The 13,664-nt window shown below is 50.1% G+C and overlaps 1 protein-coding gene across 6 annotated transcripts in view; it reads right to left on the bottom strand.

The window, feature by feature from the left end:
• Window positions 1-13,664, bottom strand: part of LOC104906875 (serine carboxypeptidase-like 7) — a 66,061-nt gene that overhangs the window by 21,609 nt on the left and 30,788 nt on the right. The gene's annotated exons all lie outside the window — the stretch shown is intronic.

Raw genomic sequence — 13,664 nt, 5'->3', positions numbered from 1 at the left:
CCTCCGACGATCAAGTCAGTTGAAGTGAATTAATTGGGATTTGTGAAGTGGATTTTTCTAGGATTTCTTACCTAAATAAATAGGGATCTGTCCACTATTTATAGGCGTTGAAATGTGTGAGAGTTGTCCCTGCCATGTAGGCACGGAATTTATGGCAAGTGGGTCCCACTGGGGAACTTCCATACTAGCAGGAGGCCTTTAGGCCTTGGACCAGGCAACGGCCCGTCAGGCAAGATTCGGCCCAAACATTAGCCCCACGCGAAATATGGGGGGGGGGGGGGGGGGCTAGTCAGAGCCACGTGTTTCGCGGAAATCACGAGGTCGCTCCCTTACTGCGAAGGGTGGAAAGATTTGGTTCGGAACCATTTGAGGACATTTGGACCTTGCATGACTCGAGGGAGTATAGAGGCCTCACCCGAGGTTACCTAGGGGCCAATGAGCCCTAGGTAACTCGAGGAAGTTCAGAGACCTCGCTCGAGGTTACCTAGGGGCCTATGAGCCCTAGGTAACTCGAGGAAGTTTAGAGACCTCGCTCGAGGTTACTCAGGGGCCAATGAGCCCTAGGTAACTCGAGGAAGTTCAGAGACCTCGCTCGAGGTTACTCAGGGGCCAATGAGCCCTAGGTAACTCGAGGAAGTTCTGAGACCTCGCTCGAGGTTATCCAGGGGCAATGAGCCCTAGGTAACTCGAGGAAGTTCAGAGACCCCGCTCGAGGTCACCCAGGGGCCAATGAGCCCCAGGTAACTCGAGGAAGTTCAAAGACCTCGCTCAAGGTTACCCAGGGGCCAATGAGCCCTAGGTAACTCGAGGAAGTTCAGAGACCCCGCTCGAGGTCACCTAGAGGCCAATGAGCCCCAGGTAACTCGAGGAAGTTTTAAGACCTCGCTCAAGGTTACCTAGGGGCCAATGAGCCCTAGGTAACTCGAGGAAGTTCAGAGACCTCGCTCGAGGTTACTAGGGGCCAATGAGCCCTCGGTAACTCAAGGAAGTTCAGAGACCTCGCTCGAGGTTACCCAGTGGCCAATGAGCCCTAGGTAGCTCGAGGAAGTTCAGAGACCTCGCTCGAGGTTAGCCAGGGGCAATGAGCCCTAGGTAACTCGAGGAAGTTCAGAGACCCCACTCGAGGTCACCCAGGGGCCAATGAGCCCCAGGTAACTCGAGGAAGTTCAAAGACCTCGATCGAGGTTACCCAGGGGCCAATGAGCCCTAGGTAACTCGAGGAAGTTCAGAGACCCCGCTCGAGGTCACCCAGAGGCCAATGAGCCCCAGGTAACTCGAGGAAGTTCAGAGACCTCGCTCGAGGTTACCTAGGGGCCAATGAGCCCTAGGTAACTCGAGGAAGTTCAGAGACCTCGCTCGAGGTTACCCAAGGGCCAATGAGCCCCAGGTAACTCGAGGAAGTTCTGAAACCTCGCCCAAGGTTTCTTCGGGGCTAATGAGCCTCGACTAACTCGGGGAAGCACCCTCGCTCGAGGTTACCCAGGCGTCCCTGGTTCGATCGAGGGGTATGACACCGTAGCGCTTCACGGGTGTCGATCTCAGCGATGGTGGCGGCCGAGATATCCCCCGCTCGATCTGGGTGAGGTGCCTAGATGTAGGTCTTTCGCCTCCATCTGGGCGCGGATGGCCCAGGGAGTTAGAGCTCCGACGAGGAGAATGTTTTCTCGAAGGTGTAAATGCACTCTGGCACTGGATCCAGCTGGGTTCCAGCCACCTCTCCTAGGAGAGCTAGAGGGGATGTGCCAGGGGGCTGGCGTTTATTGGGCTTTTTGATAGGCCCAATGACGTGGCGCCCTGAGGTGGTTCTGATACCGTCGGGATATTAACCGTCCTTTTCAGGCAGTCTATATAAATGAAGGTAAGTACATTATTTTGTCTCATATGTGTTCTGATCCTTTTGAGAATCTGTCTCCCCTTAGTACGATCTCGAGAGCCCTGAAGGTCGATAGCTTTTTCTCCAGTTGCGGACGAACCTCGAGAGTCTTTCTTTAGCAAGGTACGATCTCTCTACTTTTATTTCTTTCCTTTTCTTCCTTATGGACCGCTCTGGATGGATCCCCCCATCGATGGATCTGGGGGGTGCCTCTTCCAGCTCGGGGACCCCTCCTCCCTTGCTGGAACCATTTTTCGACGGGATCCTAGTCGGAGGGATTCCGGTGGTGTCCACGGCCTTCGAGTGCCTGGACCCTACCCAGGTCCTCGATGCCATACCATATTCGAGTGACAGTATATCCGTGCTCTCTGGTGGGGAGGGTGAATTAGACAACCCCCCCCCACTCCGTGACCATTGCTCGACCCCGTGCCGTTAGGAGTTACTTAGATGATCTTCTCGATAACCAGGTTATTCGAATGATGGAAGGAAGCAGTGAGGCTGATTCTCTCACCGCGAGCACGAGTGGTAGGAGTGAAAATGCAGGGACTCTACCTCGAGGGATAGCTCACTTCCACCTACGGGGGCCTTTTATGGATTTCATATCGGGAAATCTTCGGTTTCTCGAGAGCTCCTACTTCATCAAGCACCCTTATGCCCTTTATATACCGGAGCCTACTGAAACTGTCTGCACCCCACCAACGGGCTGCATAGCTTTTGTACAAGGCACACCTCGAGCTCGGGCTGAGGTTTCCTCTACACCCCTTCATAGTCGAGGTATTATCATCATATGGTCTGGCCTTATGCCAGCTTATGCCGAACAGCGTGGGCTCGATAGTTGGGTTCCTGGCAGTATGCAGGATGATGGATGTCCCACACTCCCTGGTTTTATGGAGGAATATGTTTAAGTTAGTTGTCACATCCGCAGGTCCGAACGGGGAAGGCTGGTGGAGCTTCCAGGTTCGACATCCTTACAAGGTCGTAGGTGCTATGCCTACAAACCAGCAGTTTTTTCGTACTGAGTTTATGTATGTGTATCGAGCCGAACAATGGGATTTCCACGTGGTCCCTCTACTCGAGGGGCCTAATGTATGGTTGAACACGTCTGTTCCTCGGATGTCGGATGATGAGGCTAGGGTAGCCATTTATTGCCAATGTCTCACTATCCTCGAAAGGGGTGATAAGAAGCAAGTCCCTCAGTTCTGAAATCCTGCCGCAGATGACCTCAGCAATGAACATTTTCTGTCGGCACTGGGGTTGAGCCCAGCCTATCCCCAGGGTAGGGACTTATGTTTGTTTAAGGTACTCGACCATTATCCTCTTTTCCAAGGCTTTCTTAACTTATCTTGTTGTTTTTACAATTATTGCTCGCTAGGAGTTGAGCGAGGAGATGCAAAAACGACTGGCAGCCAATCAGAGGGTCCAAGAACAGCTCAAGATGAAGCTGTCGAAGGGTGACAACAGAGTCCCTCGAGCCCTAAAGGTAACTTTTGCTTATCAGTGGTCGTGTTTCGTATGCTTATCATTCCCTAACCCTTCGTCTTTTTCAGGATCCTTCAAAGAGGCCGAAGGTCCGTCCTCCCACCAAGTCCGCTATTGTTGCCCCTCCGGGGGAGGTAGAGAGGAGAGAAGTGACTTCGGGGGGATATTCCCCGTCCAACGACGCTTCCCCAGTTCGAGAGGATGAATTCCACCTCTCGAAGAAGAGGAAGGCGGTGGAATCCGAGGATGATACTCGGGATTTCACGCAGAAGTCCACTCTCGAGAAGCCAGACCTCTTCGACACAGTGGTCAAGAGGTTTATCTCGAAGCCGGACCTCAAGCTAATACGAGGCCGTCTCCGAGGAGGAGGAAGTCGAACAACTTCACTCATCTTAGATTGACGTAAGTTGGGATTTTCGCTTGTTTCTTGACCTTCTGTTTTTGTGATGTTGCTAACACTTATTTTTCTTCAGCACTCGATCCGTATGGCAGTGATGAGCCATCGACACACTGCTGGCTTCCGCAAACTTCGAGCGGGTCAGAAAGAGAAGACCAAGCTGGCCGAGGAGCAGGCTAAGAAGATCGAGGAGCTGAACAAGGGCTTCGAGGAGGAGAGGGCAATCTGGGCCACGGAAAAGGCCGCCTTTGAGCAGCGGATCAAGGACCTGACGAGTCAGAGAAACTGCGTCCTTCGCCAGCGAGATGAGATCATCGAGGAATGGAAGACCTCGAAGGCTGGGCTGGAATTCGCATCGGATATGGGTCTTGAGGCGTCCGAAGTTGCTGCTCGAGATGCGGTGGATAGGCTTCAGGGTGCTTTTCGGAAGGTGTACCCTCAAGCAAGCTGGTCTCCCATCAAGGTGGAATACAACATCTCTACTGAGGCAGCCCTTCACGAGGGTGGTGAGGCTGACCCCACGCTCGAGGTGGATGATGCCATCGACATCGACGAGTTTATGGGAGGGGAACCTCAACAGTTCGAGAACTCCTTGGCCTCCGGAGGCCCCATTGCTGAAGATGAAGTGGTCCCAGAGAGCTCGAGTGATCGGGTGGCTTCGAGCGACAGCTCCTCGGAGAACGATGACGTCGAGGCAGTCTCTGAGACCTCGGGGAGCGACTCCTCGGGCAGCTCTGCTTAGTTCCTTGTGCTTAAGGCTTTTTCGATATATTTTGCTTTTGTATTTATCTGCGCCCTGCAAGGCGTTTGGTGTTACTTTTTGGTAAAAATGAAGATTCATTTTCAGCCAAGCCCTTAGCGGCTTTTGGGATGTACTTTGCTCTTTGATGTAAATAAAAATTGCTTTTCGCGTATCTGTCTTTTCTTTATTTATGTCCTTCGATGTTATGCCTTTCGATGTTTGCATGCTCTTCGATGTTGGAGGACCTTGGAGGGCTGATAATCAGTGCGCGTGCGGGGCGCGTGAGGCTTTTCTTGGGCTTTGCCACGTGGGAGCCCATTAGAAGGTAGCAATTAATGCCTTTTTGGGGAAATGTGGCCAGTACTGCTTATAAGTACGGACAATTATCCCTGCAGATTTCATAAAAACCTGCTTTCCCTTTCCTTCTCTCTCTAACCTTTGATTTTCCTTCCATCCTTATTTTTCGACCTTCGATGTCTTCCCCTATGATTACCGCGAGGCCCTTCGAGCGGCCAAACGCCGAAGACTGGCGAAAGCTGGCTTGGGCTCATCTTCGTCCTCGGGGGCGGCCACGGGATCCCCCGTGGTGAAACTCGAGGCTGACCCACCCGTCGAAGGGGGGATACAGCCCCCAGCTTTCCTGACTCCTAAGACGGAGCCGAAGGAGATTAAAGCCGAGGAGTCGGCCTCGATCAAGGTCGAGGACCCTCCTGCCCCTACAGCTCCTGCTACCTCGAGCGCTGTCACAGTTGCGACAGCCTCGAAGAAGAAACCTCTGCTAGAAGAGGCCATGAGATTACCATTCTCTGCACTTTCGAGGGCCGAGATGGCTGCGCACTTCGACAAGGCTTCAGAACACTTGGTGACGGAGCTGGACGAAAGGGTGTGCTTGTCGCCCGATGGCCAAGAGGTCGAAGCCGTTAAGGCGACCTTGACCGAGGTATGCTGGTTTTCCTAGTTCATGCATAGTCATTTTAGCCTTTTGATTTTTTTGTTTGCTAACATTTTTCTTTATCAGCTGTCGATCAGGGTACTGGCCCTGGCTCGAAGATCTACCCCCGGAATAGCCTCTATGACTGCTTCGGGGGAGATGTCTTGGGATGAAAGGCGGATTCTCGTCTCCCGTCTGTGCCTGGTCGAGATGCGACTCTCAGAGTCTGAGGATTCGATGGCCAAGTCCCTTAAGGCCTTCGAAGAGAAGAAGGTGAAGCTGGAGAAGGCTCAAGATGTTGCCCGATGTTGCCCTCAAGCAGAGGGATTCTACCAGCAAAAGGCATAGGGCTGCAGCCTAGGACTGCAAGAGGGCTGAGGAGAAAATCGAGCAGACTCGAAAGAGTGCTGAGGAGGCCATTGCTTTGGCTCGAGAGTGCCGGGATGCCGTGGTCCTAGCCTGGAAGGAATCTGATGAGGGAAGGACCTTCCTCGAGGATGCCTCCCTGGAAGCCTCTGAGATAGGACAGACCGAAGCTCTCCGCAAGGTGCGGTTGGTTCTCGAGAAACTTGCCCCCACCCTTCCTTGGAGCGAAGTTGAGGAGGGTGTCAAGGCGCTTTCCTAGGAGGAAGGGCCTGTTGAGGACCAAGCTCCTCCTCCGGCCAATCTCGAGGGATGAGCCGTGGCTCTTCTTCTTATCTTCCTGCCCTTCTTTTTTCCTTGTTTTTTCTCCGATCTTTTCTTATGTCTCCTACCAGGGTTAACTTTTGGCCCTTAGGTTTTCTTGCTTGATCTAAGTTTTTCTTTGAACTTGTATTGTAGCGACTTCGATAGCTTGTACTATGATTAATGGAATAAAACTCTTGTTTGCTTTTCTTCATGGGTTTGTCCTTCGAGCTTCTTATGTTTTTGAAACTTATTGCTATGTCTAAGTCACCTCGAGACCTTTCCTTTTTATTGTTTGATGGCTTAGCGAGTTTTGAGGTTTTATAAACCAAGTAATTCATTAAAAGGCAGCTTTGTTATAAATAATACCAAAAAGACAATTTTTACATCGATCGACACATTTTTCAGCGTCTTACAAAGTAACTGCAATCGCCACGATTTTCAGTGCCTTACAAAGTGACTAAAAGTGCCTACATGGTATGCCCCCAAGCTCGAGGGACAAACCATTTAGACATAAAATCTGCGAAGGTTGTCCACGTTCCATGGTCGAGGAAGGGGATGGCATCCTGGTCCTCGAGGCGATAGGTGCCTGGACGGACGATCGAAGTTACACGATATGGTCCTTCCCAATTGGGCTGTAATTTTCCCAAGCTGGGCTGTCGTCCCGTGGACTATAATTTCCGGAGCACCCAATCGTTGACCTGAAAAGGTCGCTGCTTGACTCGACGGTTGAACAATCGGGTGATCTTCAGCTTATATGAAATGGCTTTGAGGAGTGTCGTTCCTCGAGTTTCCGGAAGGAGGTCGAGGTCAATCTTCTTTTCTTCGTCGTTGATGTCTTGATCATAAAACGTAATCCGGGGCGATGGGATGCCTAACTCGACAGGGAGGACTGCTTCACTCCCGTATACCAAGTTGAAAGGGGAGTGACATGTTGCTTCTCGAACAGTTGTCCTGGTAGACCACAGGATTCCTGGTAGGTCATCGATCCACGAGCCTTTTGCCCCCTCGAGCATCGTCTTGAGCCCTTTCAAGACCACTTTGTTGGCTGCCTCAGCTTGTCCGTTGGTCTGAGGTTGACTAACAGCAGAAAACCTGGTTTCAATCCCAAAACTCGAACAGTAGTCGCGAGTGGGACCGCTATTGAACTGTCTGTCGTTGTTTGATATGAGTACTCGAGGGACCCCGAACCGAGTGATCAAATGTTGCCAGATGAATTGTTGAACCTGCCTATCAGTGATGGAAGATAGAGGCGCTGCCTCGACCCACTTGGTGAAGTAGTCGATAGCAACCAGCATGAACCTCCGCTGTCCTGATGCTGGGGAAAGGGCCTAGGAGGTCCATTCCCCACATATCGAAAGGTAGGGGGGCTTGGATAGTGGTTAGGGTGCTGGCAGCTTGATGGGGTAAGTTGGCATGCATCTAGCATTCTTTGCATTTTCGAACCATAGCCGAGGCATCTTCCCTCATCGTGGGCCAGTAATACCCCGCTCGAAGTGCTTTGGCAGCAATGGTCTGTGCCCCTTGGTGACTTCCACACGACCCTCGGTGGGTTTCTCGAAGGACATAGTCTCTATCCTGGGGAGTAACGCAACGAAGGAGGGGTGAGTAAATGATTTTTTATACAATTGTCCTTCATGATAGGCGAACCAACGTGTCTGCCTTCAAACTCGTTCTGCCTCGAGTTCCCTTTCTGGGAGGATACCATCTCGAATTAAGGCTATGATTTTATCCATCCAGGTGGGGATTCTGTCGAGAGTGATTATTTCCCTGTTAATGCTAGGCGCCCGCAGGACTTCCACATTATAGGTCGAGGCAAGAGATCTTCTGCGGAGCTGGCCAGTCTTGACAAGGCATCCGCTTGTTGATTTTCCGACCGGGGGATGTGAGTTATGGAAAAGAAGGAGAGACTGGTGACTTCTTGTTTTACTTTCCTTAGATACATCCGCATACTATCCTCCTTGGCCTCGAACTCCCCTGTCACTTGTCCTACAATTAATTGGGAGTCGGAGTGGGCTTTGAGCTCTCGAGCACCGGCTGCCTTGCATAATTGAATGCCCAAGAGCAGCGCCTCATATCCGGCTTCGTTATTCGAGGCGGCAAAGTCGAACTTTACCGCATACTCAGTTCTGTTGGCTTGTGGATCGAGGATCAGGAGTCCGGCGCCACACCCTACTTTCGAAGACGACCCGTCAACGAAGAGATTCCAGGGGCCTTTTTCGAGGTCCTCCGACCGAGAGGTACACTCTGCTATGAAATCAGGGCTTGGGCTTTTATGGCGCGCCGAGGCTCGAACTCTATACCAAAGTCGAATAAGTGGTTGGCCCAATCCATAACCCTGCTCGACTGATTTTTTCCTTCTATTACCTTTCGTAGGGGCTGGCTTGTGAGAACTTTGATAGGGTGAGCCTGGAAGTAAGGCTTAAGCTTTCGTGTCGCCAAGACTAAGGCGAAGATCATCTTCTCGATTGGGGGGTACTTGGATTCCGCACCTCGGAAAGCGTGGCTCACAAAATATACTGGATGCTGACTTTTCTCTCGCTCAGCCACGAGAACCGCGCTAATGGCATGCTCAGATACTGCGAGGTACACGAAGAGTGTTTCTCCTAGTAAAGGTGAAACCAACTTGGGAAGCTTTGCTAGGTGGTTTTTAAGTTGCTGGAATGCTTCTTCCGCTGAGGTATCCCATTCGAATGTTGATTGTTTTAAAGCTCGAAAGAAATGAAGGCTTTTGTCCGCCGATCGAGAGAGAAAACTCCCCAAGGCCGCCATGCAGCCAGTTAGGAGCTAGACTTCTTTGACAGTTCGGGGGCTCTTCATCTCGATAATCGCCTGTATCTAGTCGGGATTAGCTTCGATCCCTCTTTCGTCGACAAGGAAGCCTAGGCACTTCCCCCCTTTCACAACGAAGACACACTTCTTCGGATTCAACTTCATGTTATGGGCGCGAAGGGTGGAGAGAGTTTCTCTCAAATCAGAGACATGATCTTCCTCTTTTCTGCTCTTGACGATCATGTCGTCAACATAAACCTCGACATTCCGTCCGATCTGTTTTTCAAACATCTTGTTTATAAAGCGCTGATAGGTGGCCCCGACATTCTTGAGACCGAAAGGCATCACCCTATAGCAATACACTCCTGAACTTGTGGAGAAGGCAGTATGGACCTGATCCTCAGCAGCCATCGGCATCTGATGATATCCCGCGTTGGCGTCCATAAAGCTGAATAAGGCATGGCCGGCTGTTGAGTCAACCAACCCGTCGATCTTCGGTAGGGGGAAGTCATCTTTTGGACAGGCCTTGTTCAAGTCTGTGAAATTGACGCACATCCTCCAAGCTCTGGTTGCTTTGCGAACTAGGACCACGTTAGCTAGCCACTCGGTATACTGGCATTCTCGAATGAAGCCGACGGCCAGTAACTTTTGCACTTCCTCGGAGGCCGCTGCGCCCCTCTTGGCTCCTTGGTGCCTTAACTTCTGCTTGACTGGCTTGTAGCCTTCTCGAATGTTAAGCCGATGGACCATAAGCTCAGGGTTGATTCCGGGCATTCCGTCAACAGTATAGGCGAAGACATCTTGGAATTCTTTGATGACCTCGAGGATTTGGGCCTTAACTTCTTCTGGGACCTGCTTGCCTATCCGGACCGTGCGATTACGCATGCTGTCAATACATACTTCTTCGTCCCGATCCGCCGGTCGAGGTATCTCATATCGCTTTGGGTTATCTGCCATGTAGAGCCCCATGACACGGAGGGGCTCCTCTGGCTCGGTGCATTTTCTCTTGCGGGAGACCTCGCTCTGACTCTTCAGACTATTGACGTAACATTCCCGGGCGGACTTCTGGTCACCGAACAGTCTAGCGACCTTTTCGTCATCCCCCTCGAATTGCAGGAGTAATTGGTATGTCGAGATGGCTGCTTTCACCTTGTTGAGAGTGGGCCGCCCTATAATTACATTGTAAGGGAGGCTGGTATCGACCACTAGATAGTCGATGATGACGTTCCGTCCTGCCCCCTTTTCTCCCATCCGTGTAGGCAGTTTGACTGAGCCGAGGGGATGAATTGATTGCCCCCCAAATCCTACTAGTGGTTGGTCGATAGGAATGAGATCTTTTTCTTCATACTTCAATTTTCGTAAGCATTCCATAGTGATAATGTCCGCAGAGCTCCCACTATCAATCAGAACCTACCCGGAGGTTGACCATCTTCATTTTGACGATAAGGGAGTCATCGTGCGGGGTTTGTATAGGTCGGTGGCTGTCTTTAAAAGTCATAGTAGGGCATATGGCAGAGGAGATCGCATCACTCCCATGTTTCAGAGTGTAAAGGTGTTTCTTGCGGGAGCGGCTGGTTAAGCCGCCCGAGGCGAACCCTCCTGCGATGACATTAACGTATCCCGCAGTCTCGTCACTTCGAGCTTGCTTCTCCTGGCGGGGTTCAACTTTCTTTTCTTTTGGATCCTTTAAATACCGATTCAATTTCCCTTCATCAGCCAGCTTGTCGAGTGCCCTCTTCAATTCTCGACACTCACGTGTGGTGTGACCGCAATCATGATGGAACTCGCACTAGAGCCTCTTATCTCGCTTGCTGACTGACGTTCGAATGGGGTTGGGTTTTGGCAGGGGATACTTCCCCTTGATATCCAAGTAAATCTCTAAGTTGTATCGGGGGTTGTTCCAGTGATTTTCTAATCGAGGCTTTTTATCTTTTTCCTTCCGAGGGGTATCTCTAGGGTTATCCGCTCGAGGGGTGTATTCATGCTTTCTTTTTCCAGAGTTAGGCTCTTCGTGTGTTTTACAGATGTCGGAGGCCTGAATGAACTTCTGAGCTAGGTTCATGGCCTCCGAGAACGATGAGGCTTCACTCTCTGCGAGCTTTAGTTTGAACCTACTCGAGGGATATAACCCAGACATGAGCGCGGTGAACGCGACGCTGTCTTGTAGATCGGAGACTTTGCGTGACTCTTCATTGAATCTCTTAATGTATTCGGCTAGGTCTTCTTCTCTTCGCTGTCTGATTGACATGAGGTGGATACTGGTTTTCCGATGCCTTCTTCCTGCGATGAAGTTCTGTTTGAAGGCTGCCTCGAGGGCAGTAAAACTCGATATACTCCCGGAAGGAAGCTCGGTGAACCAGGTTAAGGCCAAGCCCTTTAGAGTAGTTGGGAAGAACTTGCACCAGGCTGCCTCACTGCTAGTCTGGACGCTCATTTGCGCTTTAAAGGCGGCAAGATGGTCGATAGGATCAGTGGTCCCATCATATTGATCGATAGGGGGAACCTCAACTTTTCGAGGGGTAAGAGCCCTTATGATGCTCTCATCGAAGCGCGTAAAGAACCTTAAGTTCCCCATCTGTACTTCGGATTCTTGACTCGACTCGGAGCTTGAGGCCCGTTGTCGATGTCCCCAGCGATGTCGAGGCTCCTTCTCCCTTCGAGGCTCCCGCTGATCTTGGGGCTCTTTTCCTCGGGGTTCTCTCTTGAGGCCCCCTTTCTCGGAGATCTCTCTGTCGAGGTTCCCTCTCTGGAGGTTCCTTTTCTAGAGGCTCTCCTCCTTGAGGCTCCCTCTCTCGAGGTTCCCTCTATTCCCGGTTAGGGTTAGGGGGAGTGCTTCTTGCTCTTGATTGCGCCCGCTTTTCGTTCAGGAGTTCTCGGGCATCACGGTTACCGTACCTCAGGTAACGTTCATTGATCACATGACGTGCGTCCCCCTGCCTTAGGGCAGCCTGGGTGGCCCGTCGAAGCGCCCGTGGTGAGTTCGGGGGATCGAGGGCTATCACTTGGGGTTCCGTTCGACCACGGCCGAGTACAAGTCGAGGCATAGGGGGCGGAGGAGGTCTATTCGAGGTACCTTCTCCTCCCGCCTGGAAGTTCAGCATGAGGGCCCGGAGGCCACACTCGAAGTTGTCACTGAGGCGATCGGCCAGTTGTTGAAGATCTTGCTGAGTAACAGGGTTAGGACTGGTTTGCTCGAGCCACGGGGGGGGGGGGGCCGCCGGGGTTGGAGCTGCGTCAAGGTTGACAACGCTTGCTGCCTCCGAGGGTTAACCTCCTCGAGGATATGTTGGTTACGGGCCGAGAGAATAGGAGCCTGTCGGGGGTTACTCGCTATCTCGTCGGCCACCTCGGGAGATGGCGCTCTGGAGTGATTAGAGGGTATGGGAGCCCTCTGTCTCCTTCGGTCTCTTCGGGTGATGACCATAGCTTTTAGTTCGATGTCCCCACAGACGGCGCCAACCTGTTTCGGGTAAAAACTTATATTAGGTGGGATGGATCGAGATCGGGATTATGGATGGCCGGATACTCGGAGATGGCTAGGAGACTTGCACAAGACAAGAGTTAGACTACCCCGGGGGTGAATCCGGGATCGCCCCTCCGACGATCAAGTCAGTTGAAGTGAATTAATTGGGATTTGTGAAGTGGATTGTCTAGGATTTCTTACCTCAATAAATGGGGATCTGTCCGCTATTTATAGGCGTTGAAATGTGTGAGAGTTGTCCCTGCCATGTAGGCACGGAATTTAAGGCAAGTGGGTCCCACTGGGGGACTTCCATGCTGGCAGGAGGCCTTTAGGCCTTGGACCAGGCAACGACCCATCAGGCAAGATTGGGCCCAAACATGAGTATTGTGTTATTATTGGATTTTCAAGTACTACAGTTCTACTATCATGAGAAGATTTGTTCATCCTATTAAGAAGATTAGAGATAGAGAAAGCTTTTTACTTAATAATCTGAATACTCAAACTAGCTAGTATAATGTATAACTGTTTCAGAACATATATAGTATATATCAGTGAAATATCTTCGGGAGAAAAGGGAGATAAAAGTAGATATTGCTTATCTAGTGACTCTTAAACTACCCACATAAATGTCGGGTGTAATAAAAAGGAGATAACACTTTATATTGAGTTACCTATATAACTAATCTCCTACGCACCAATATATATATGGTAGTTTGGAAATGTGGTTGCATACTTCATTCGATAAGGGGTTTGAACTTCAAAAGAGATGTTTTCCACATGATCATATGCTGCATTTTTCTCAACCAGCATGACCAACTAACCATGGAAAATGGTTTGTAGTTTCATTTTGAAGTCATTGTGTATTGTGATCATAGTAGACTTTTTTAGTCAAGGATTAAGCTAATAAAATGATAATCTTCATTGCCTTTATATGTTTAAATCCTACTTGGTACTATTGGATTGTACTTCATGTTGTATTTTTATTGCATCATTTTGATATATATGTCGTTCATGTACTAGCTTTAACCCGTTTTTTTTCGACCAATACATAAGAAACAAATGTTACTAATTAAGATGTGGGATTCATCTCAATGTATATTTTCAAGATGTTTTTATATAACTTTTGATACAATATCAAATACTAAGAGATTTTAATGGTGCATTGGAAAGTGTGAAACCACATATGAATGATAAAGAAGAAAAAAGAAAAAATATATTTTATATTTTCTTGCAATGTACATGAGGATCATGAGTAAATTCTACTAGATTTTTATTCAATTTTTTAAATAAATACAATATTAGTTATACTTTCATAGTCTTAAATAAGTTGTGCATTAAGTG

Source organism: Beta vulgaris, chromosome 3 (genome assembly GCF_026745355.1).
Source record: "Beta vulgaris subsp. vulgaris cultivar EL10 chromosome 3, EL10.2, whole genome shotgun sequence".
Taxonomy (NCBI): Eukaryota; Viridiplantae; Streptophyta; class Magnoliopsida; order Caryophyllales; family Amaranthaceae; genus Beta; species Beta vulgaris.
Note: the sequence above shows the minus strand (reverse complement) of the source record. Positions and strands in the feature narration are given on the sequence as shown.